This window comes from Entelurus aequoreus, linkage group LG27 (genome assembly GCF_033978785.1).
Source record: "Entelurus aequoreus isolate RoL-2023_Sb linkage group LG27, RoL_Eaeq_v1.1, whole genome shotgun sequence".
Taxonomy (NCBI): Eukaryota; Metazoa; Chordata; class Actinopteri; order Syngnathiformes; family Syngnathidae; genus Entelurus; species Entelurus aequoreus.
The window spans coordinates 17,836,601-17,858,839 of record NC_084757.1 but is presented as its reverse complement, the minus strand read 5'-3'; the positions used below and the strand labels follow the sequence as shown (position 1 = coordinate 17,858,839).

Below are 22,239 nucleotides of genomic sequence, written 5' to 3'. Positions count from 1 at the left end.
TTAAACTACTTTTTTAAAGTAATAATTTCTTACTTCAAGCATGAAAAAAATAAATCAGGATGCCGAGCGCATATCATTATGTCAAGATAATGGCACTAGCGTTTACTTAATTTAAGAATATTTTTCAACATATTGAGCAAAAAGGTCTCTTTTTTTTCTACCAAGAAAAGTGCACTTGTTATCAGTGAGAATATACTTATTTTAAGGTATTTTTGGGTCCATTGAAGTTAGCTAATTTTACTTGTTTTGGAAAGTCTTGACAGGCCGAATTTTCTTGTTCTATTGGCAGATAATTTTGCTTAGTTCAAATAAAATACCCCTAATTTTTGTATTTTTTGTTTTTGTTTTTGAACACTGACTTTTTGCAATGTGTGTATATCGTATTTTGTATATTGCTGTGGGGCGCACGGGTGAAGGCTATACTTCCTGTCGTTCATTAAGACGCATTTGGACCAACACGGTGTGACGAAAATATTGATGTGCTATTTCTGTTGTTACGGCAATGTGAAATAAAGCAACAAAACTCAGTACACAGTGACTCCTGTTCATGTGTGCAACCAAAAATACCGCAATGTGACGTCGGAGCTCTACCAAATGGTACTACGACCAGCACTATTGTTCCCGGGCCAGGCTTGTTTTAGTAACGAAAGATGGGGGTAAGAAGAGATTTGGATCGGTTACAGATGCCAAGGACTTCTTATCAATCCGCACCTGGAATACCTGATGGGCTTGGACGGCTAATTACCCCTGGATGTGACAACCTGTGTCTTGGCTCTTAAAATAAATACTGTAAGTTTAACTTTTTAGAGGCCTGATCTATAGTTCAACTTGGCATTCACTGTGGACACTGTGAGCCGCCATTCCTTTGTTTGTTTTGCTGCTCTAAGTCCTGACCACCTCTTTATACTTGTGTTCATAATAAGAAGCAATGTTTGAGTGTTGTAATTCACACACTGGTTAACGGTGGTCACAGTATTCCCCACTAGGACCGCCGTGACTATTTTCTGTTTCGTTCTATACCGGGCGTTTTTTCCATTTTCTTTTTTTTGTCTGAGGGGCCAAGCAATTTGTAACACATTTTAATTAGGTTTAGTTTTGTTGGTTGGAGGGCACAACCCTGTTATAAAATATTATGATGAAAATGATGCTTCAATTGGAAAGCATAACAAAAAGCTGAGAGACAGCACATATCTCAAATGACTCACAAGACAAGGTTCACAGAAGTTGAGGTACCACTGTGTTACTAAATCCAGCTTTAACTAGGATGGCACACATAAATCTTAAAATGTAATGATGTAAATACCCCACACAGCAGAAGACTGCTATACGGATCCGCCTTCAAGTCGCCCAACCCGCGTTACTGTCACATTCGTTTTGGCTCCGCCTAGAGGATACAGCTCCGCCTCTGAAAATTGTACGGTCAGACAGCTGATCCTGAGCGGACTCGTGTCTGATTCGCATACGCGGACGCGACAAACTAAACCGGCGCGCGCCGCCCAGAGTTATAGGCTCCGCCTACGCGCGCTGAGCCGACCAATGTCTCCACCCGCAGACGTGGACGCGCCTACTAGCGTGTACGCGCATGAGCCAAGATCTCTGGACTTTCTTTGCTGGAACACGAACGTAAGTATAGATTTATTGATTTATTGCTACATTCGCAGTAAAGATCGGCCTTTCTGTTTCCATAATCATTTATGTATGATTGTAATGACTTTGTTTGATATTAGGACTAGCAGTAAAACTTTATATTCTGTAAAAAAAGGCTTTTATTTCCAGCGCCGCCTCCCAGAATGCTTTGCATGGGGACGTGCGTCTGACGTCACGTATTCAGAAAATTCGAAATGGCTGCACGCGGTAGGTGAGGCCCGAGCGAAGAAAAGTGGAAAAGAGTGTTATTCGTCAAAAAACCCACACAACGACGGTCATTTTTTCGCCGTGCTATTGTAAAATTGTCTTTTATCTGTGTTTTGTGAAGCCGGTGAGTAACGTTCAATACAGTTAACTTAAGCTATCTTTTGTTAGACGCTGTGAATGTGTGTAGGTTACATGCTATGACATTCCACATATTTCCAACTGGTTGAAACGAAAGCGTATTACTTTATTGTCAGTGTTGTTTAGGCCCAGGTCGCTATTACTTCGTTATAACAACGTAACGTTAACAGAGTGGAAACAGCCGTTCTTTGCTATTAATATGAGTGTGTATTATTTCTTTCTTTGTTCTTTAGTGGAGCTCGAGATCCTGTTTACTGTGGACTAGCTGTGTGTGACGCCCTGTTGTTTTTGTTTACATTACAAAAAAAAAAGGTATGTCTATGTGTTTTTTGGCATAGTTAATTGTAGAAAAAAATATAAAATGAGGTGATGTGAGTGGGAAAAATTGCTGCACATATTAAGGATCCTTTTTCTTGATCTATATTTTTGTTATTTGCTGATGTATATATTTTATATGCTGTTTTTTATTTAATTAATTTATTAGAGACTATTTTATGCTTTATTTACCTTTTTTTATTATTATTATTTTATTTACTATTATTATTATTATTTCCACATGTAAGCATAAATAATTGATCATATTAGTACATTGTTTGATTGCTTTGCTTAATGCATTCCATAATTTAATTCCACATACTGATATACTGAAGGTCTTAAGTGTTGTACGTGCGTACAAATGTTTTAAATTACATTTCTCTCTAAGATGATTTTTCTCCTCTTTTTTTGAGAAGAATTGTTGTATATTCTTGGGTAGCAGGTTATAGTTTGCTTTGTTTATAATTTTAGCTGTTTGCAAATTCACTATGTCGTGGAATTTCAGTATCTTTGATTCAATAAATAAAGGATTTGTGTGTTGTCTATATCCAACATTATATATTATTCTAACTGATCTTTTTTGTAACACCGTTAATGAATGAAGTGTACTTTTGTAATTATTTCCCCATATTTCTACACAATAACTCAGATATGTAACACTAGTGAACAGTAGAGAATATGAAGTGATTTTTTGTCTAGAACATGTTTTGCTTTATTCATTATTGACGTGTTTCTTGCTACTTTATGTTGTATATTTTTTACTTGAGATTTCCAGTTCAATTTATCATCAATCATTATACCTAGACATTTGGTTTCATTTACTCTTTCAATTTCTATTCCGTCTATTTGTGTTTGACTTTCTCTTCTACTGTTACCAAATAGCATTATTTTAGTTTTACTGAGATTCAAAGATAGTCTGTTTTTGTCAAACCATCTTTTTAATTTGTTAATTTCTTCTGTTATTATTTGTATTATCTTCTGTGTGTTCTCTCCTGAACAAAACGCTGTTGTATCATCCGCAAATAATACTAACTTTAAATCTTATGTAACTTTACAAATGTCATTTATCTAGACATTGAATAATTTAGGTTCTATATTGATCCCTGAGGTACACCACAGGATATATTTAGCGATGTAGACGAAACCACCACATTAATATTAAAGATATGGTTAACATTCTTAGTGCTGAAGATATTCCCCTCTCCTTGTATCCCTTCTCCCAGCTCCACCGTCTCGCCGAGTGCCAGCAAGAGTCATGAGTACTTGTCAACTCGACTCCTCAACTGGAGATAACTTTCTAGGTAAAGACTGATCTCCAAAATAATATCTCAGCATCCAGTAACCATGGTTAACAGATCACAACCATTTAATACCAATTTATCTCCCTTAGCACCTCACCATGGGGAAGGATGTATTCATATGCCTTCCCCAGCACCTGCATTAAACATGCAGAGAGTTACACAAGGTAGGGACTGATCTCTGTATACACTACACCCATAATTTCAAACCCTACTTTACGATTGAGCTGAAGTTCTGACTATTATGACCTGTACTTTTACCTTTCTTATAGTTCTTACCACCTTGGGGCACCATTCAGGTAAAATCTCAGCTCATCTTACTTGCTTATTTGTATACACTAACACCTGTGCATGCTTTTGTCCACGTTGTTCCTTTGACGATGAATAAATACCCCTTTTCTTTCTTTCTACATTAAGGGTGCCTTTTCATCTGATTCAATTTATAATGAACAGGGACATTGCGGTTGTCCCAAGTGGATGGTATGATGATAGGATGGTTTTCTGGCCCAGCTATAAAAACACCGACAGAATCGAAAGGGCAGCTTTAAATGAGGAGCAGCATGAGCCAAACTGGCCAAGATTTGACGTTTCTGTTGTCCGAACTTGTGGTATGCAAATTCATAATCTTCTTGTTTAAAAATAACGTCATAGTTGCTTCTCTTTATGCTTGGAATAACCTATTGTGTCTATGTTCTGACCAGGTCTCTTGTAAGAGAGAGACCTGATTTATCATCATCAATAATAATAATATTCTGTTCAGCTCTACAGCTAATTTGAAACTCATGTTCATTTTAACATATTCAATTTTAGACAACTACAAAGACGCATTAAAAATAATGCAACAATATGGAAAGGGCTGCGACACCTCAGACCTGCAATCTGAGGCAGAGAACGAGGAGCTGCCAGAAAAAAGGAACAGGAAGCCAGTGTAAGTGTGTTCCGTCTTGTTTTTGTCATGTTTCTACAGTAATAGGAAGGTTATTTCCGGTAGCATTCAAAAATAGACCAGAGATGCTTGTACTATATGTATATTTGGCAATTTTGGTATTGCAATAATCCTAATGATATGGTTACCCAACAGCCATCGTCTCGGGGACTCAGATGATAGCAAAGAAGACCCGGGAAATAGTGACCTCACATCTCTGGGGTTGGCAAGCCAATTGCACAGGCAGAGTAAGGAATAATCTCTTAACATCGAAAACAACAAAACCACCAAAAGATATGGTTAACATTCTTAGTGCTAAAGATATTCCCCTCTCCTTATATCCCTTCTCCCAGCTCCACCATCTCGCCGAGTGCCAGCAAGAGTCATGAGTACTTGTTAACTCGACTCCTCAACTGGAGATAACTTTCTAGGTAAAGATTGATCTCTGAAATAATATCTCAGCATCCAGTAACCATGGTTAACAGATCACAACCATTTAATACCAATTTATCTCCCTTAGCACCTCACCATGGGGAAGGACGCATTCATATGCCTTCACCAGCACCTGCATTAAACATGCAGAGAGTTACACAAGGTAGGGACTGATCTCTGAAATATTAGTGTATAGATAGGCCCCTTGGGTATTACCAGTCATGGTTAACTGATGGCTCTCTCACAATGCCCACCTCACTAGGAACGGCAGTCCCTCCTCGACTCCCTCCACCCCCCTCACCAGCAGCCCTCAACATGTGGCAGACAGAGGAGCCTGGATCCAGCTTGGCCTTCAGGCCAACATGGCGAGGGGGAAGAATGGCCGACAACATTTCCTGCTCTGGTGAGCAATAACTGACAAATACCGGATGGTCATTCTGTGCCACAAATTTTGGAAAAAATTCAAATTCACAAGCAATCACATATTTTCTTCAAACTTTGTCAATAACTTTTGTCATTAACTAAGGTCAATAGCTAATGTCAGGATTATGAGTAATGAGGATAAACACTGAAACATGTTAATTTTATACTGCTGTTTGTCAACAGCTCCTGAGGTAATCCACATCCTTAGCCTGCTGGAAACTATTAAGCACAACCAAGACCAGCTGATTGCGAAGGTAAACTTCTTAAGCCTTGAATAGGTCAATATTTCATAATGACATTGATTTTGATTCATTATTATTTTTTAAAGAAAAACAGCCTACATGGCAGCTTTGTGTGATTAGAGTAAACGTTTGCTACATTTTCTTGTTACATTTCACCTGTTTGCTCTTTAAATACCACTTTTAATGTTTTTTATTTATTTCGATCATATTTTTTAAAAATGTGCCCTGGGGCCGTTAAAAAATGACCTGCAGCCCGCAAATGGCCCTCGGGCCGCACATTGGACACCCCTGGCCTACACGAATACAAACATAGAATGATAGTACAAATATAATAAGAAAACAATGTCAACCTCCCAAAGTTGGGTTATGGATATTTATTTATGCCCCCCACCCCCAAACCCCCGCCGCCGTCATCCAACAGAGCCAAACAAGTACTCTGATCAAGGAACCAAATAACGATTAACCTATACCCTGATCACAAATTCATAGTTTACGCACCTTATTTTAACCACCTCCAGTAACTTTAAGTCATGTTTTTTTTTTCAAATGTAATCTCCTTAATACCTATCACATATTTTGTATTGTGTAAGCATACTTGGCTTTGGATGCTTCCTACCATAAACATAAACGTATCTGTCTTGTAATCTTGTTTGATTACAGGTGCTGTGAGTAAAAATGTGGTGACAAGGTCAGCCACGGACGCTGAGGTCACCAAACACGCCATCAGGTGGTTCAACTTGGCGGGGGATCGGGCAACGAGGAGACGAGTCCCGCTTCCACCTCCTCAGGAGGAATAGAGATGTATACGTATAAATAAACAACCTTTTATTGGACTTCTTGTCATTCACCAGGTATTCATTTTCTGATATGTTAGCTGTGCATGGAGCAGCGTTTCCTTGAAGTTGTAGCCTAATAGATTAAATATGTATATTTACTTTTTAAATATATATTATATATATTTACTTTATAGAGTGAATTGACCATTTTCTGTTTCTGCCTATTGACAATATTGTTAGTTTAAAAATACAAGGCAATGCATATGTAAGCCTATATTGCTGTAGTAGGGCTTAGTGAATTTTTTAGTTTCCTATTTTATCCTACAGCAAGAACAGAAGGGATTTTGAAAATAAGATAAAGGGGTCCAAAACGGCCAGGGTTTTTATGAGTCCGTTGCTGGTCCGTGGCGGGAGTTTAGGCTTTGATCTTGGGTGCGGAGTGGATGCAGCGCGCCGTGACGGCGCACCCGCCGCGGAAATAAGGCTTTGATCATGGGTGCGGAGCGCATTCAGCACGCCGCCACAGCGGATCCGCTACCTGCCGCCGTGGCGGATACGTTCCTGAGTGCAAATGGACGCCGATGCTGGTCTGTTTCGCGGTTCCGTTCCGGAAAGCGCGATACCTGCGCGGGGGATCCGCCGCGGAGTGTTTTTGCTGTGTGGGACAGATATTGCAGTACTTGAACAAACAAAAAATATACCGTATTTTCCGGACCATAGGGCGCACCGGATTAGAAGGCGCACTGCCGATGAGCGGGTCGAGTCAGGTTTATTTTCATACAAAAGGCGCACTAGATTATAGGGCGCATTAAAGGGGTCATATTATTATAATTTTTTTGTGAATGTAAAACACTTCCTTGTGGTCTACATAACATGTAATGGTGGTTATTTGGTCAAAATGTTGCATAGATTATGTTTTACAGATCATCTTCAAGCCGCTTTCTGACAGTCGCTTCAGGATGCGCCGTTTTGTGGGCGGTCTTATTTACGTGGCTCACCTTTGGCAGCGTCTTCCCCCCGTCATCTTTGTTGTAGCGGTGTAGCGTGCAAAGACGGGAGTGGAAGAAGTGTCAAAAGATGGCGCTAACTGTTTTAATGACATTCAGACTTTACTTAAATCAATAACGGAGCAGCATCTCCTCATCCGTGGCTCACTAGTGCAATAACAACGCCGGAAATGTGTCCGGTGAAAAACCGTCCGACCGGAACTCTCTAATAACTAAAGTTCCTTGGGTGAATAATGTAAACTCACTACACCGGTATGTTTCAGCGCTTTCATGGCGAGTTTACTGACAGATAATAAGTAAGAACTTTACACTACTTTATATTAGAAATGGCAACAGCGGAGGATGAATGTCCCATAACAAGAACATAGAGAAAAAGAAGAAGCTTATCGACTACGGTGTTGCCACGGACTACAAAGGCAAATGCGCGCAAATTTTCAGGACTTATGCAAATCCCAAATACAGATCAGCCGGTACCGTAATGTAAGAAGAGTCTCTTTTGCATAATACTGAGAAACAAAACGCCAGATAATGTGTGTTAACTTATACACACACCATAATAATACTCGTATGTTTAATGCGCCGACAATCCATCAAGCGGTGCGGCTTCATTGCTTACCAAAGTCGTACTAAAACATTTTGATAGATTTTTGAGCGCCGTGTGTAATATTCTTAATTTTCAATGGAACAAATACCATTTTTGTGTTGTTTACTTGAGTCATATTGCAGTCTACACTTATCTCTTATGTGTGACTGCCATCTACTGGTCACATTAACATTTCACCATGTACCAAATAAAGTAGCTTCAAGGTCAGTAAGCACAACCAAAATTATTCCGTACATTAGGCGCACCGGGTTATAAGGCGCACCGTCGAGTTTTGAGAAAATGAAAGGATTTTAAGTGCGCCTTATAGTCCGAAAAATATGGTAAATATCTTTAGATTTCGTCACACGTACTAGAGTGCTCTAATACTGTTCAACTCAATAAGAAAACAGGACATTTTCATCAAGTTCTAGAAAAAAAACAGGACGGCTGCGACAGGATGTGAAAACAGGACATGTCCTGGGAAAACAGGACATTTGGTCACCCAACACTATCATCATCATCATCATCATTTCTTTGTATTCCTTTCATGAAAATGCATATATACAAGCCATATACACTTGACACTTTCATTGTTTATTATGTTTATTATTATGTTATTATTATTATGTTTACTATGGGAGAGGTATCCATTAAACATTTTAAAAAATAATGAGGCTTTTTGGATGACTGCAAGTGGCTCGAGACCACCACTCATGCTTTGCCTTGACTGGAGTGGGCTGACAACCCTGATGGCTAGAAAATAAGCTGAAGATGAAGAGGAGCACCATAGGAGAGAAATGCATTCAATGAAAGGATGGGGAGCTTTGGAGAAAAGGGGATTATTGGATCGTACACCTTACAGTGTTGCTACTGTACATACAGTTGGTTAACTCAAAACTGCAAAATTGCATTAAAGAATGTATTGATAATATTAAGGGGAACTGCACTTTTTTGGGAATTTTGCCTTAATCATTCACAATTCCTATGTAAGACAAGAACACATGTTTTTCATTTTTGTATGCCCCGCCTCCAGCTACAGAGACAAAGAGAGTGGATAGACAAGAGGATTCACTCCATTTAATTACGCTATAAAACCAGGTGCTGCCATGGATGCAAAGACTGAACACTCTTGCAGCCTGTTTGGAACAAAATAACTTGGCAATTTAATGTATCCTTTTTATTATGAAAGGATTTTCGGTTGGTAGAGTGGCCGTGCCATCAACTTGAGGGTTCCAGGTTCGATCCCCGCTTCCGCCATCCTAGTCACTGCCGTTGTGTCTTTGGGCAAGACACTTTACCCACCTGCTCCCAGTGCCACCCACACTGGTTTAAAGGTAACTTAGATATTGGGTTTCACTATGTAAAAGCGCTTTGAGTCACTAGAGAAAAGCGCTATATAAATATACTTCACTTCACTTCACTTATTTGCTGGGGTTTATTTGTCTGGCTGTCTGTTAGTAAGCAATATAGTTTAATAAGTTTTGCACGGATTTTAATAACAATTTCCGGAAATGTCAGAATTGGGATGAGGAAGAAGTAATTACATTATTCTACAATTACACAATCATTCTTAACTATTTGGAGATATGGCTGTCTGTGCGCTCCAAGGGATTTTTGAGTTTGACATTTGTTCGTTCTAAATACAGGATTCCTAAGGAAAATAAAAATATTGCATACAATCATATGTTCCACATACCCAAAATGTATCCCACACTTTGAACACTGCACTTTATACATTACTAAGGCTAATAATTAGATTTTTCTGGGTTCAGGAATTTCACATGCTAACAATAAATTTAGCCAGACCAATGAAATTGCGGGTCACGGTGGACCAATGAAATTACTCACATCAAAAGTTGATTTAATGTGAAGTTGACAAAAAGTTGACGTTGTTGCATCATATACATACTTGGGGACCTTTTTTGACGACCAGCTCTTGATGTGAACACCGATTTTATAGTGAAGCGAGCACAACAGAGAATTCATCTTCTCAGGAAACAAAATATTTTTTCTGTCAGGCCTGCTATACTTTCTATTAAGCATTTATTGAGAGTCTTATGTTTTTTTCTTTTATTTGTTGGTTTCACTAATATAAAACAGTATCCCTAATATACAACAATTCTTCTCGACAAAAGAGGAGGAATATAATCTTAGAGAAAAATGTAATTTAAAACATTTGCACGCACGTACAACACTTAAGACCTTCAGTATATCAGTATGTGGAATTAAATAATGGAATGGATTAAGCAAAGAAATCAAACAATGTACTAATATGATCCACTTCAAGAAACTCTTCAAACTTAAAGTACAAAGAAGAGGAACCATGATAAACATTCTGAATTTATTTCATCCATCCATTCATTTTCTAGATAATCTTACTCATCTCACCATATGAAATATAACTTACTTCACTCATTATTTATTTATTTTTATTGTTATTACATATGGAGTATATTGTGAATACATTGAGAACAGCAAGTGAACAAAGGTTTTAGCAACTGCTATGTAAAGGAAAAAGGGTAGGCTTAAATAAGCTCTGCTTCTGTCTACTCCTTTTTGAACATGTTGAATATAGAAACTGGAAATTGTGATGTATCATGTTGTATGCAAGCATTTTCGAAATAAACACAAACTCAACTCAACTCAACTGCCTTTCAGTTAAAGACCGAAACAGCCTGACTAGTATTGTTAAATCTTGCTCTAAGATTACTCCTTCTGCAACCAGCAAATCCCCCAAAAAGCATTGGAGCATTGCCATGTCCCCGCGGGGGAATTCTCTCTGTTGCCTTCAGGAGGACGTTATGCCCTTCCTATGTGTAAAACAAATTGTTTCTCAAAATCATTCATCCCCTCTGCGCTCAGACTCAAACTTTTTAATTCTTCAGAGGGTTGTATTGTTTTTGTATTTATTGACTATTTATTGTGGGCCATGTGTAGGCTATACGAACCACGACGAACCTGCTGCTCAAAATGAATTGCCCCTTGAGGGATTAATAAATTGCTTGAATTGAATTGAAAAATCACTTACATAATCATCCAGTCAGCCATTTAGCGTGTTATGGACTCACCCTCATCATGGAAGAGAAAAGTTAAAACGCACACGACGCAGCCCCAATGTCGAAGACGATCGACCCGGACATCGAAAAAGTAAACAGCCAGCGCCTGTAATGGAAATCCACCACCACTAACAGGCCCTGAATAGAGACCACCGCACACTGAAGAAGACGACTTCAGCGACCAGGAAGAGGAGAAGGACAAAGACCATGGTCAAAGGCCTCTCTGGTAGGCTGTAAACCAGGAGTCACCAACGCGGTGCCCGCGGGCACCAGGTCGCCCGTAAGGACCAGATGAGTCGCCCGCTGGCCTGTTCTAAAAATAGCTCAAATAGCAGCACTTATCAGTGAGCTGCTTCTATTTTTTTAATTTTATTTATTTACAAGTGTGACAGTCCTAACTGTCGTGCGGGTTCTCAGGACCCTCCAGGGAAGACATTGTCGTGAGACGGTTTAGACTTTTTTATTATTTCAATCACTGAGTATTTTGCGTGCTTTTCAGCAGCTGCCTTTTTTCTCACGTGAGCACATGAATGGTTTCCTCCCGTCCGCCGTCTGCTTTTCAGCAGCACGTCGCCGTCGTTTGCGTGGCAGCAGAGGATGGTTTCCTCCCGTCCGCCTTTTATACGGTCCGAGAGGGTGATTGCACTGTCCACAGCTGCGCGCTCCACGCACCTTATGCTGATTGCGGCGTCGCTCCCAGCGCGCCCCACCTTGCCGCTCGCTCGCCTCCCCACAACTAGCAAGCTGGTCTCGCTTTGCTCGACATTTTTAATTCTAAGAGAGACAAAACTCAAATAGAATTTGAAAATCCAAGAAAATATTTTAAAGACTTGGTCTTCACTTGTTTAAATAAATTCATTTATTTTTTTTTACTTTGCTTCTTATAACTTTCAGAAAGACAATTTTAGAGAAAAAATACAACCTTAAAAATGATTTTAGGATTTTTAAACACATATACCTTTTTACCTTTTAAATTCCTTCCTCTTCTTTCCTGACAATTCAAATCAATGTTCAAGTAAATTTATTTTTTTTATTGTAAAGAATAATAAATACATTTTAATTGAATTCTTCATTTTAGCTTCTGTTTTTTTGACGAATAATATTTGTGAAATATTTCTTCAAACTTATTATGATTAAAATTCAAAAAAATTATTCTGGCAAATTTAGAAAATCTGTAGAATCTGAGGCTTTTGACAAAGTTGCAGAAAAATACTCTCAGGTCATAAACAGAGTTGGGCAAGAGTTTGAGAACAGGTTTTGTGACCTGGATCAGCTTGAGCCATGCATGTTGTTCATTTCTAATCCTTTCATGAACGTGGACATATCATGCAACATTCAGCCTGGATGCTGAACAGGTGGAGATTGAAATTGTAACACTGCAAAATGACCTCCACCTCAAAACCCACCAGGCTGCACCAAACTTTTGGTGCCTTGTTGACACAGAAAAGTACAGTGGTGTATGCGCAGCAGCTATGAAGGTTGCAAGTCTGTTTGGTTCAACTTATCTTTGTGAATCAGCCTTTTCTGACATGAACTTCATCAAGAACAAACACAGAACACGCCTCACTGATGCACATCTGCAAGACTCACTCAGAGTTGCAGTGTCAAGTTACACACCAGAGTACAACACACTAGTTAACAGCATGCAATGCCAGGCTTCCCACTAACTGACAAAGAAACAGATAACAGATTTGGTGTCCAGTTCAAAGTGTGACATGATTTATTTAAAAATTTGAGAGTTGACTTTTGTATTTTACATGAGTTATTATTTGTACAAACATGATGCAAAGTAATTCATGATTTGTTAAAAAATGTTAGTGACTAGCTAGTTAAAATGGGATATTGTGATTTCACAAGACTGTATTAGAAGTGATCATTTGAAAATGTTCAATTTGAAAAATGTGCACTTAGAGAAAATATAAAAATAAAGTGTTGCATATTGATATTTATCTGTTTCTATATATATTTATTGTGAGAAATCATTAAGATGATCAGTGTTTCCACAAAGATAAATATAATTAATTATTAATAATAACATAGAGTTAAAGGTAAATTGAGCAAATTGGCTATTTATGGCAATTTATTTAAGTGTGTATCAAAATGGTAGCCCTTCGCATTAATCAGTACCCAAGAAGTAGCTCTTGGTTTCAAAAAGGTTGGTGACCCCTGCTGTATGCGGTGTTACAGGCACTGTCTTTTGGTAAATTTGTGAATGAATGCAAGCACCCGTGTAAAGACTTTATGTTTCAATGTGTACACCTGCGGCATATATGCTCATCTGGGCAACATACAGTATATACTGTATTTTCCGAACCTTCGGGCGCACCGGATTATAAGGCGCACTGCCGATGAATGGTCTATTTTAAAAAAAATCTTTTTTCATATATAAGGCGCACCAGATTATAGGGCGCATTAAAGGAGTTATATTTATTTTTTCTAAATGGAAAACACTTCTTTGTGGACTACATAACATGTAATGGTGGTTCTTTGGTCAAAATGTTGCATAGATTATGTTTTACAGATCCTCTTCAAGCTGCTGTCTTTCTTCCAGAGGCTGCCTTTTGTGGGCGGTGTTATTTACGTGGGTCACCTTCGACAGCGTCTTCTCCCAGTCATCTTTGTTGTAGCGGTGTAGCGTGCAACGACGGGAGTGGAAGAAGTGTCAAAAGATGGAACTAACTGTTTTAATGACAATCACACTTTATTTAACTCAATAACGGAGCAGCATCTCCTCATCCGGAAACAACAACACCGGAAATGTGTCCCGTGAATAAACGTTCCACCAGAACTCTCTAATAACTAAAGTTCCTTGGGTGAATAATGTAAACTCACTACACCGGTATGTTTTAGCGCTTTCATGGTGAGTTTACTGACAGATATAAGTAACAACTTTACAATACTTCATATTAGAAATGGCAACAGCGGAGGATGAATGTCCCATAACAAGAAGATAGAGAAAAAGAAGAAGCTTATCGACTACGGTGTCAGCACGGACTACAAAGAAGGATGTGCGCAGTTTTTCAGGATTTATGCAGATCCAAAATACAGATCAGCAGGCACCAGAAGGTAAGAAAAGTTGTTTTTGCATAATATTGTGAAACAAAACGGCAGATAATATGTCCTACCTTATACACGCACCATAATAATACTCGTATGTTGAAGAAGCACATCAAGCGGTGCGGCTTTATAGCTTACCTAAGTCGTACTAAAACATTTTGATAGATTTTTGAGCGCCGTGTGTAATGTTCTATATTTTTAATGGAACATATAAAATGTTGGTGTTGTTTACTTGCGTCATATTGCCATCATAGTGCAGCCTACACTTATCTCTAATGTTTCACTGCCTTCTACTAGTCACACTTATCATTACACCATGTACCAAATAAAATTGCTTCGAGGTGGATAAGCAAAACCATAATTAATCTGTACATTAGGCGCACCGGGTTATAAGGCGCACTGTCGAGTTTTGGGGAAAAAAATGATTTTAAGTGCACCTTATAGTAAAATACAGTATATAAAATCAAATGTCAAAAATTAGGTGGGTGCAGCTAATATTTACAGTAGACGCGCTGTGTAGCCTGGAAATTACAGTATTCATTCGTTCAATCTGATTTGGGATATGTGACAGTATATACAAGCAATGGTGCCATGAAAAAAGTTTCCACATTTAAGAATGAGCCACCCCTCAGTTCCATACATTTATATTTAATGACCATAAATATGAAAGCGCAGGCTGCTCCCACTTGATGACTAATTCTGAGAGCTTGTTGACAGAGACGGATAAACTGGCCGTGAACTAAGATGAATTAATTTGACGCCTTGGAGCTTGCATTGTTGTTCCCAATTAGCTACATTAGCGTTCCAGCACTCTATGAAGGAAAGGGTGTCACCTAAGCCAATTTAACTCATTAAGCACTAAAAGTGGAAAACATAACACCTGGCGCTAAGTTCTTACAAGAGGACTGCGGGGGAGCATCGCTACGTGAAGGCTGAGCAATCAGCCGCTGGGTTTAATTAAACGGAAAGGAAGTGAGAGGGAAGGAGTGTAGCTGTGGATAAATGGATGGGAGGTGGGCTGATGTGGCATGAAGAAGTAAAAGATCATAAAAACTTGAATAACACTGAGTACTGAATGGAAGACAACACATTTTTTCCAATACTTTTTTGGGGGGGAAATAGACAAAATTAATGATTTTTTAAAATCACGTTTTTAATATCAGTGAAATAACAAATATCGTATTTTCTGGACTATTAGCCGGTAATATTTTCCTACAATTTGAACCCTGCGGCTTATAAAACGTTGCCGCTAATTTATGGATTTTTCTTCGCTTTGTTTAGTGTTCAACAAATGGTTTTCATACACCTAGACATTTATTTATTATTTTCAAACACTGACAGCGACACTGAAAAGGTGTGTTATTGTTTGTGCTATGGTGCTATTTTTTGGACGAGTTCAAAGATTTTCATTTTATAAAAATGAATGATGGGTTCTCACTTCTCTGTGAAGCGCTTTGAGTGTCTAGAAAAGCGCTATATAAATCTAATCCATTATTATTATTCGCTCACTGCAGGTGCTGCTGGTTGAAAATATGCTTCCTGTTTTGCGCCTTGAACCAGCAGTTTATCCCGTTTCGTCTAATATTCATCGATAGTGTTCCTTGTCGAAAAGATTCTTCATTCATCACTCAAACAACATTTGTAAGTTTGACATTATAACTAAAACATCCATCCATCCATCCATTTTTCCGCCGCTTAACCGATTTCGGGTCACAGGGGCAGCTGTCTAAGCAGAGATTCCCAGACTTCCCTGTCGCCTGCAACCTCCTCTAGTTCCACAGAGGTACACCCAAGGCGTTCCTAGGCCAGCTGTGAGACACAGTCTCTCCAACGTGTCCTAGGTCTGGCCCGAGGCCTCCACCCGGCTGGACATACCCGAAACACCTCACCAGGGAGGCGTCCAGGAGACATCCGTAGTAGATGCACAAGCCATCTCAGCTGGCTCTTCTCGACGTGAAGGAGCAGCGACTCTACTCTGAGTCTCTCCCGGATGACGGAGCCCCTCACCCTATCCCTGAGGGTGATCCCAGACATCCTGCGGAGGAAACTCATTTCTCCCACTTGTGTTCACGACCTTGTCCTTTCGGTCGATACCCAAAACTTGCGACCATAGGTGAGGGTAGGAACGTAAACTGACCGGTAAATCGAGCGCTTTGCCTTCTGACTCAGCTCCTTCTTCAACACAACAGACCGGTGCAGTGACTGCATCACTGCTGATGCTGCATCAATCAGTCTGTCGAGCTCGCGTTCCATTATTCCCTCACTCGTGAAGAAGACCCAGAGGTACTTGAACTCCTCCGCTTGAGGCAGAACTTCACTCCCGATCCGAGGGGTGCAGTCTACCCTTTTCCGACTGAGAACCATGGCCTCAGATTATGGAGGTGCTGATCCTCATCCCAGAAGCTTCACACTCAGCCGCAATCTGACCCAGTGAACGCTGAAAGTCCCAGCCTGATAAAGCAAACAGGACCACATCATCTGCAAAAAGCAGAGATGCGATCCTCTGGCCACCAAACTGGAAACCCTCCACACCCTGACTGCACGTAGAAATTCTGTCCATGAAGATAATGAACAGGACCGGTGACAAAGGGCAGCTCTGGTGGAGTTCAACTTCTACTGGGAACATGTCTGACTTACTACTGACAATGCAAACGCTTGTAGGCCCTGGACCCCATACTCCCCCCCCCCCCCCCCACTCCCCCACAGTACACCGAGAAGGACACAATGGAATGCCTTTTCCAAATCCACATAACACATGTGGACTGGTTGAGCAAACTCCCATGCCCACTCCAGTACCCTAGACAGGGTATAAATCTGGTCCCGTGTTCCACAACCAAGACAAAAACCACATTGTTCCTCCTGATTCTGAGGCTCGCGTCTTCTCTCCAGCACCCTGGAATAGACTTTTCCCAGGAGGCTGAGAAGTGTGATCCCTCTACAATTAGAACGACAGAGTCTGCTCTGCAGCAATCCCTCCAGGTTTCCCAAGAAGGTCGGGTATTCCGAACTGCCATTTTTTGACGCATACGCGCAAGCCACAGTCAGAGCCCGTTTCCGAACCCGAATGCACAGGGAAATAACCCGCTCTGTGTCAGGCCGGGGAGCTAATAATAAGCCCACACCTGCTCGCCGCCTATTCCCTGCGGCAACTCCAGCATAGAGCAAAGTCCAACCCCTCTCAAGGAGTTTGGTTCCAGAGCCTATGCTGTGCGTTGAGGTGAGCCCGACATCTAGACGGTATCTCGTGACCTCATGCAAAAGATCAGGCTCCTTTCCCGCCACAGAGGTGACATTCCATGTCCCGACAACCAGATTTGGCAACCGAGGACTGCTACTCAGTCCACATACCCCCTGTAGGTCGTGGGTCTGCGGGGGGACGGTTCCACTTCTTTCTTTCGGGCTGTGCCCGGCCGGGCTCCGTAGAGCAAGTCCCGGCCACCAGGCGCTCGCTGACGAGCCCCTGCCCTGGGCCTGTCTTAATCATGATTAATCACAGGTTTTTATTTGTTTGCATAATTAAATAATGATCTTGTTAGCTTAAGAAAATACCCCAATATTTGGACACAAATGCAATTTTGTATTTACGTAATCCAGGCACGTTTTTAAACGTTTTACTAACTGCAAGTCATGAATTTGTCTAAAACCTGGTGACAGTAAGTATAGTAACAATTAAATGTACTTAAAATATCAAACAATAAAATAGCAAACATGTTACACATAGTAAACACACACATAAACAACTTTACACAGTATTTACGGCTGCTTTTCACTGAGATCCCAACTCCTGGGATGTTTATATCTTTCAGCACAAGACTTGTGTTGCCTGTTTGAATGAGGGATTCATGCATAGTCTTCACTCCTCAGGTAAAACTAAATCTGTGAGGAAACAAGCATCTTTGCCGCGTCTTCTCAGCGATATATTTGTGTCTAAGCTGTAATAGCTTTCTTACCTCTCTGTAAGGTGCTGTATTAATACAAGTAGTTCCTCTGCTTGGTTAATATGCAGGTAACAGCATGTTAATAAAGTGTTCCTGGCAGATTTGGGGTGTTTTTAGAGGTCTTTATAGACAAATCACATTAACTGCGGTGTTAGCAGCCTCATGCTGGAAAAGGGAAATATGTGTTCTTGTCTCTCATAAGGATTGTGAATGATGGGATACATTAAAAAAAGTGCAGTTAAATGCACTGTATCGAGCTGTATCTGCATCTGTGATTGGCCAAAATTAATAGATAGGAACTCCTAATCAAGTTTAGAGCAGAAACGAGACAATTAAGCACCAGTCATAAAAATGCTGTGGCTAGATTCTGATGATTTAAATGTGAAAGAGGGATATAATTTCCTCCAATTAAACAGACTAGCCAGCACAAATCACGTTTATTTTGCTTGTTGATTAAATGCTTGGCAGTACCAAGAAGCACTGAATGAGTTTTGGCTAATGGGTTAATACATCTCAAACTAATGGACCTTTAAAAGGCTGAAGATGGGGATACAGCTTTTTTTTCTCCAGCAGACACCCAGATTGACCTTCTGCAAGGTGCCGCTCTGCCAAAGAAAAGCAAACACCTCATTTATCCGGCCATCAACACAAAGAGCAGATGCAAGCATGAGACGGCGTTCGCTGGCAGGAGGCCGGGACATCAGGCAGCCTGAGCTGTTGGCTTTACGCTTGGGCGTGCAGCATAGATGGCACACACAGGTGGCCAGTTTAAACAAAGCCCAAACCAAAATCCATCAGGGTCGGTGGGGGTACAAACAGCAAACAATAGAAAAGATCCAAAACAAACCAAGCGTGGCATTGCTGCCATTTGCAACCAAGTGTTCGCCATCCATTTACAGCGCTAATTTGGACATGCATTCAAAAGAGCGCAATCATTTGAGAAAGTGTAGCCAATTAAGGCTGTTGCGGCGGCAGTGACAAACACCTTGATTTAGTCCGATTATGGTTTGTCGAGGGGTGAGTGCGAAACCTCCACGAAGGCGATGAAGAGACTAATCAGCAGAGTGATTGCAAAATTGTCCTCTTTAAAATCTAAAAACTGCCACACATTCATTCATTTGTGATCTTGATGCACCCGCATTGACAGATTTAAAATGTGAAAAAAGGTGATTATCTGGCATATAATGCCAGATAATATGTCTTACCTTATACACACACCATAATAATACTCATATGTTGAAGCACATCAAGCGGTGCGGCTTCATAGCTTACCGAAGTCATACTAAAACATTTTGATGGATTATTGAGTCCCGAGTGTAATGTTCTATATTTTCAATGGAACATATAAAATGTTAGTGTTGTTTACTTGAGTCATATTGCCATCGTAGTGCAGCCTACACGTATCTCTTATCATCACACTTATCATTACACCATGTACCAAATAAAATAGCTTTGAGGTGGATAAGCTCAACCAAACGTATTCCTTACGTTAGGCGCACTGTCGAGTTTTGAGAACAAAAAAAGGATTTTATGTGCGCCTTATATTCCGGAAAATACGGTAGATCAGTAGCATTCGTAAATTTCCAAATATTTCAAAGAGCGTTTGTGTTCTCATTAAATCTCCTCTGGAAAAGAAGAATTGTATTCTTCAATGAGCATGGAACTACTGAATAAAGCACTGGACTTTGCCTCAAAATTGTCATGAAGTGGACTGTGGGAGGTTTGTTTTCCCGAGATGCAAGAGAAGTTGGATTGGACAAGGCGTGAAGGTAGGGACATTATTTATTTCTGACTATAAAAAGTGTACAAACAAAAGGCGCTCGCAGCGGAGGCACAACACTTAACGCCGGAAACAAAACTAGCACTAAGACGTAAACTATAGACATGCGACAAAAGACACTAACTGTGGCATTAATAAACAAAACTTACTTGCGGTGAAGTGAACAGGGCAGCATGGACTATGAAACAAGCGGCGTGAAGTAAGCATGAAACCGTAAACATGGCATGAAGCAGAGTGATGTCGCCAGCCAGACTAACTGAAAGTGACAGGCTTAAATAATAGTGATCATGATTAACACAGGTGTGTGAGTCCAAACGGGAAACAGGTGAAACTAGTGGGTTGCCATGGTAACAAAGCAAGGGAGTGAAAACAGGAACTAAAAAGAGTCCAAAAACCAAACAGAACATAACTTAAACAAAACATGATCACAGACATGACAAAAATACAACAGCCTCACCATCGACGAAAGGAATAACATAATCCACGCAAAAAACTCAATACTCACGCACCAAAAGCAACCTTGGCAAAAAATCACTGGACAATTCGACGTGACAATGGGAAGTTATGACGGGGCCGAAACTTGCAAACTAGTAGGAAGCTTCCTGCTCTCGCAACTCACAAAATTAGGAATAAACATCAGGCTGTACAGCGATGACGGACTGGCCGCTTCCAATGCCAGACCGGGAGCTTTAGAAAACATAAAAAAAGAAATATGCTGGAATAAGGATCACAACAGAGGCAAACAAACACACTGTGAACTTCCTGGATGTAACACTCAAACTAAGCAATAACACATACCGGCCGTTGACAAAACCCGACACCACATTACAATATGTACACCGTGACAGCAACCACCCGCCTGTCACAACCAGGACCATCCCAGCAGGCATCAACAAGAGGCTGTCAACCCTGTCATCAGAAAGAGAATCATCCAACCTAGCAACACTCCCATACCAAAAAGCATTCAACGAAAGTGGATACCAATGCACCCTCCAATACGACCCACCAGCAACTAAAACAAGAAAAACCAGGAAACGAGACAACATATTTTGGTATAACCCCCCATTCAGCAAAAATGTCAGCATTATTATTGGACATAATGTCATTGCACTCATTGACAGGCACTTCCCCAAAAAACATGTACTCAGGAAGATATTCAACAGGAACGCTTTGAAACTTAGGCCCTGTCTACATTAAGCCGGATAACTTCTTAAACGAATAATTATTTAGTCTAAGCACCGTGTCAGCCAAACTAAACCATTGTTTAAGGTTCCCCTCCTAGGATACATTTTCACACGGGTAAGTGTGCCGTGTATTTCTTGAATTTCCGGCTCTTAGCTCTGTGTGGACTCATTGATCGTTTATAAACGGTGTTCGGAGGGGAAGTGAAGTCAGAAAGAACGTGCCCCACACAGGAAGTGACGTCAGAAAGAACGTGCCACAGCCAGCTTCATAACAACCGGAGCCAACCACTGGAAAATGGAGGCAAGTCATCCAGAAATGCCCGTGTTTCTCCTTCTTCTACATGTACAGACGCTTGTGGAAATCACACATGAAAACCTTAAGAGAAGACTTCGGATACAACACATCTCAGACGACAACACAGCAATGTTAAGCGACGGTTTTGGAACAGGCCTGGAAAAACGGCAGCCTGGTGGGATATGTTTGTCAACGAGTGTGTTGTGCCAGCGGAACGACAAGAGAACTTTCGAATGTCCAGCTCAGCTGTGAAAAACTTTGTCTATTTGTCAAAGGAGCGACAACAAGAATGCTGGCTCCCGTGGATGTGACAAAAAAGGTAGCGTGGCCAACAAGGGAAGACTACGGAAAACATTTGGACTGGCAAAGCAGACTGTATCAGTTATTGTCCGCAATGTATGTCGCGGACCATACTTGCCAACCCTCCCGTTTTTAGCGGGAGACTCCCGGTATTCAGCGCCTCTCCCGATAACCTCTCGGTAGAAATTTTCTCCGGACAAACTCCCGGTATTCAGCCGGAGCTGGAGGCCACGCCCCCTCCAGCTCAATGCGGACCTGAGTGGGGACAGCCTGTTCTCACGTCCACTTTCCCACAATATAAACAGCTTGCCTGGCCAATGACATCATAACATCTACGGCTTTTAGAGAGTAGAGTGCACAACTGTGCACACAACAAGGAGACGAAGCAGAAGAACGAGGAAGTTACAGACATGGCGACGCCGTCGACGAGCAAGATGAAGAAATACGCTTGCAAATTCCAAAACGAATGGAAACAAGAATTTCAGTTCATCCAGGACAGTTCGAAGGGGAAAGGGTATGTAATTATGTTGCCTGTACATTTAGTAGAACCGGCTTCTCCATTGAACACGGTGGCCGAGTCATGAACGGAGGAGAAGTTAAACAGGACAATACTGCCATCTACTGGATAGCCCCCGG

The 22,239-nt window shown here is 40.7% G+C and overlaps 1 protein-coding gene and 1 long non-coding RNA gene across 13 annotated transcripts in view; one reads left to right on the top strand and one right to left on the bottom strand.

Moving 5' to 3' along the window:
* The window catches only part of ncanb (neurocan b), a 567,283-nt gene that overhangs the window by 416,689 nt on the left and 128,355 nt on the right, over positions 1 to 22,239 (bottom strand). The window lies entirely within an intron of this gene.
* LOC133644357 (uncharacterized) lies at positions 4,105 to 5,307 on the top strand. Its single transcript, XR_009824757.1, has 6 exons — positions 4,105 to 4,213; positions 4,416 to 4,533; positions 4,687 to 4,778; positions 4,884 to 4,961; positions 5,051 to 5,125; positions 5,225 to 5,307. It is a non-coding gene; the product is annotated as an uncharacterized LOC133644357 (long non-coding RNA).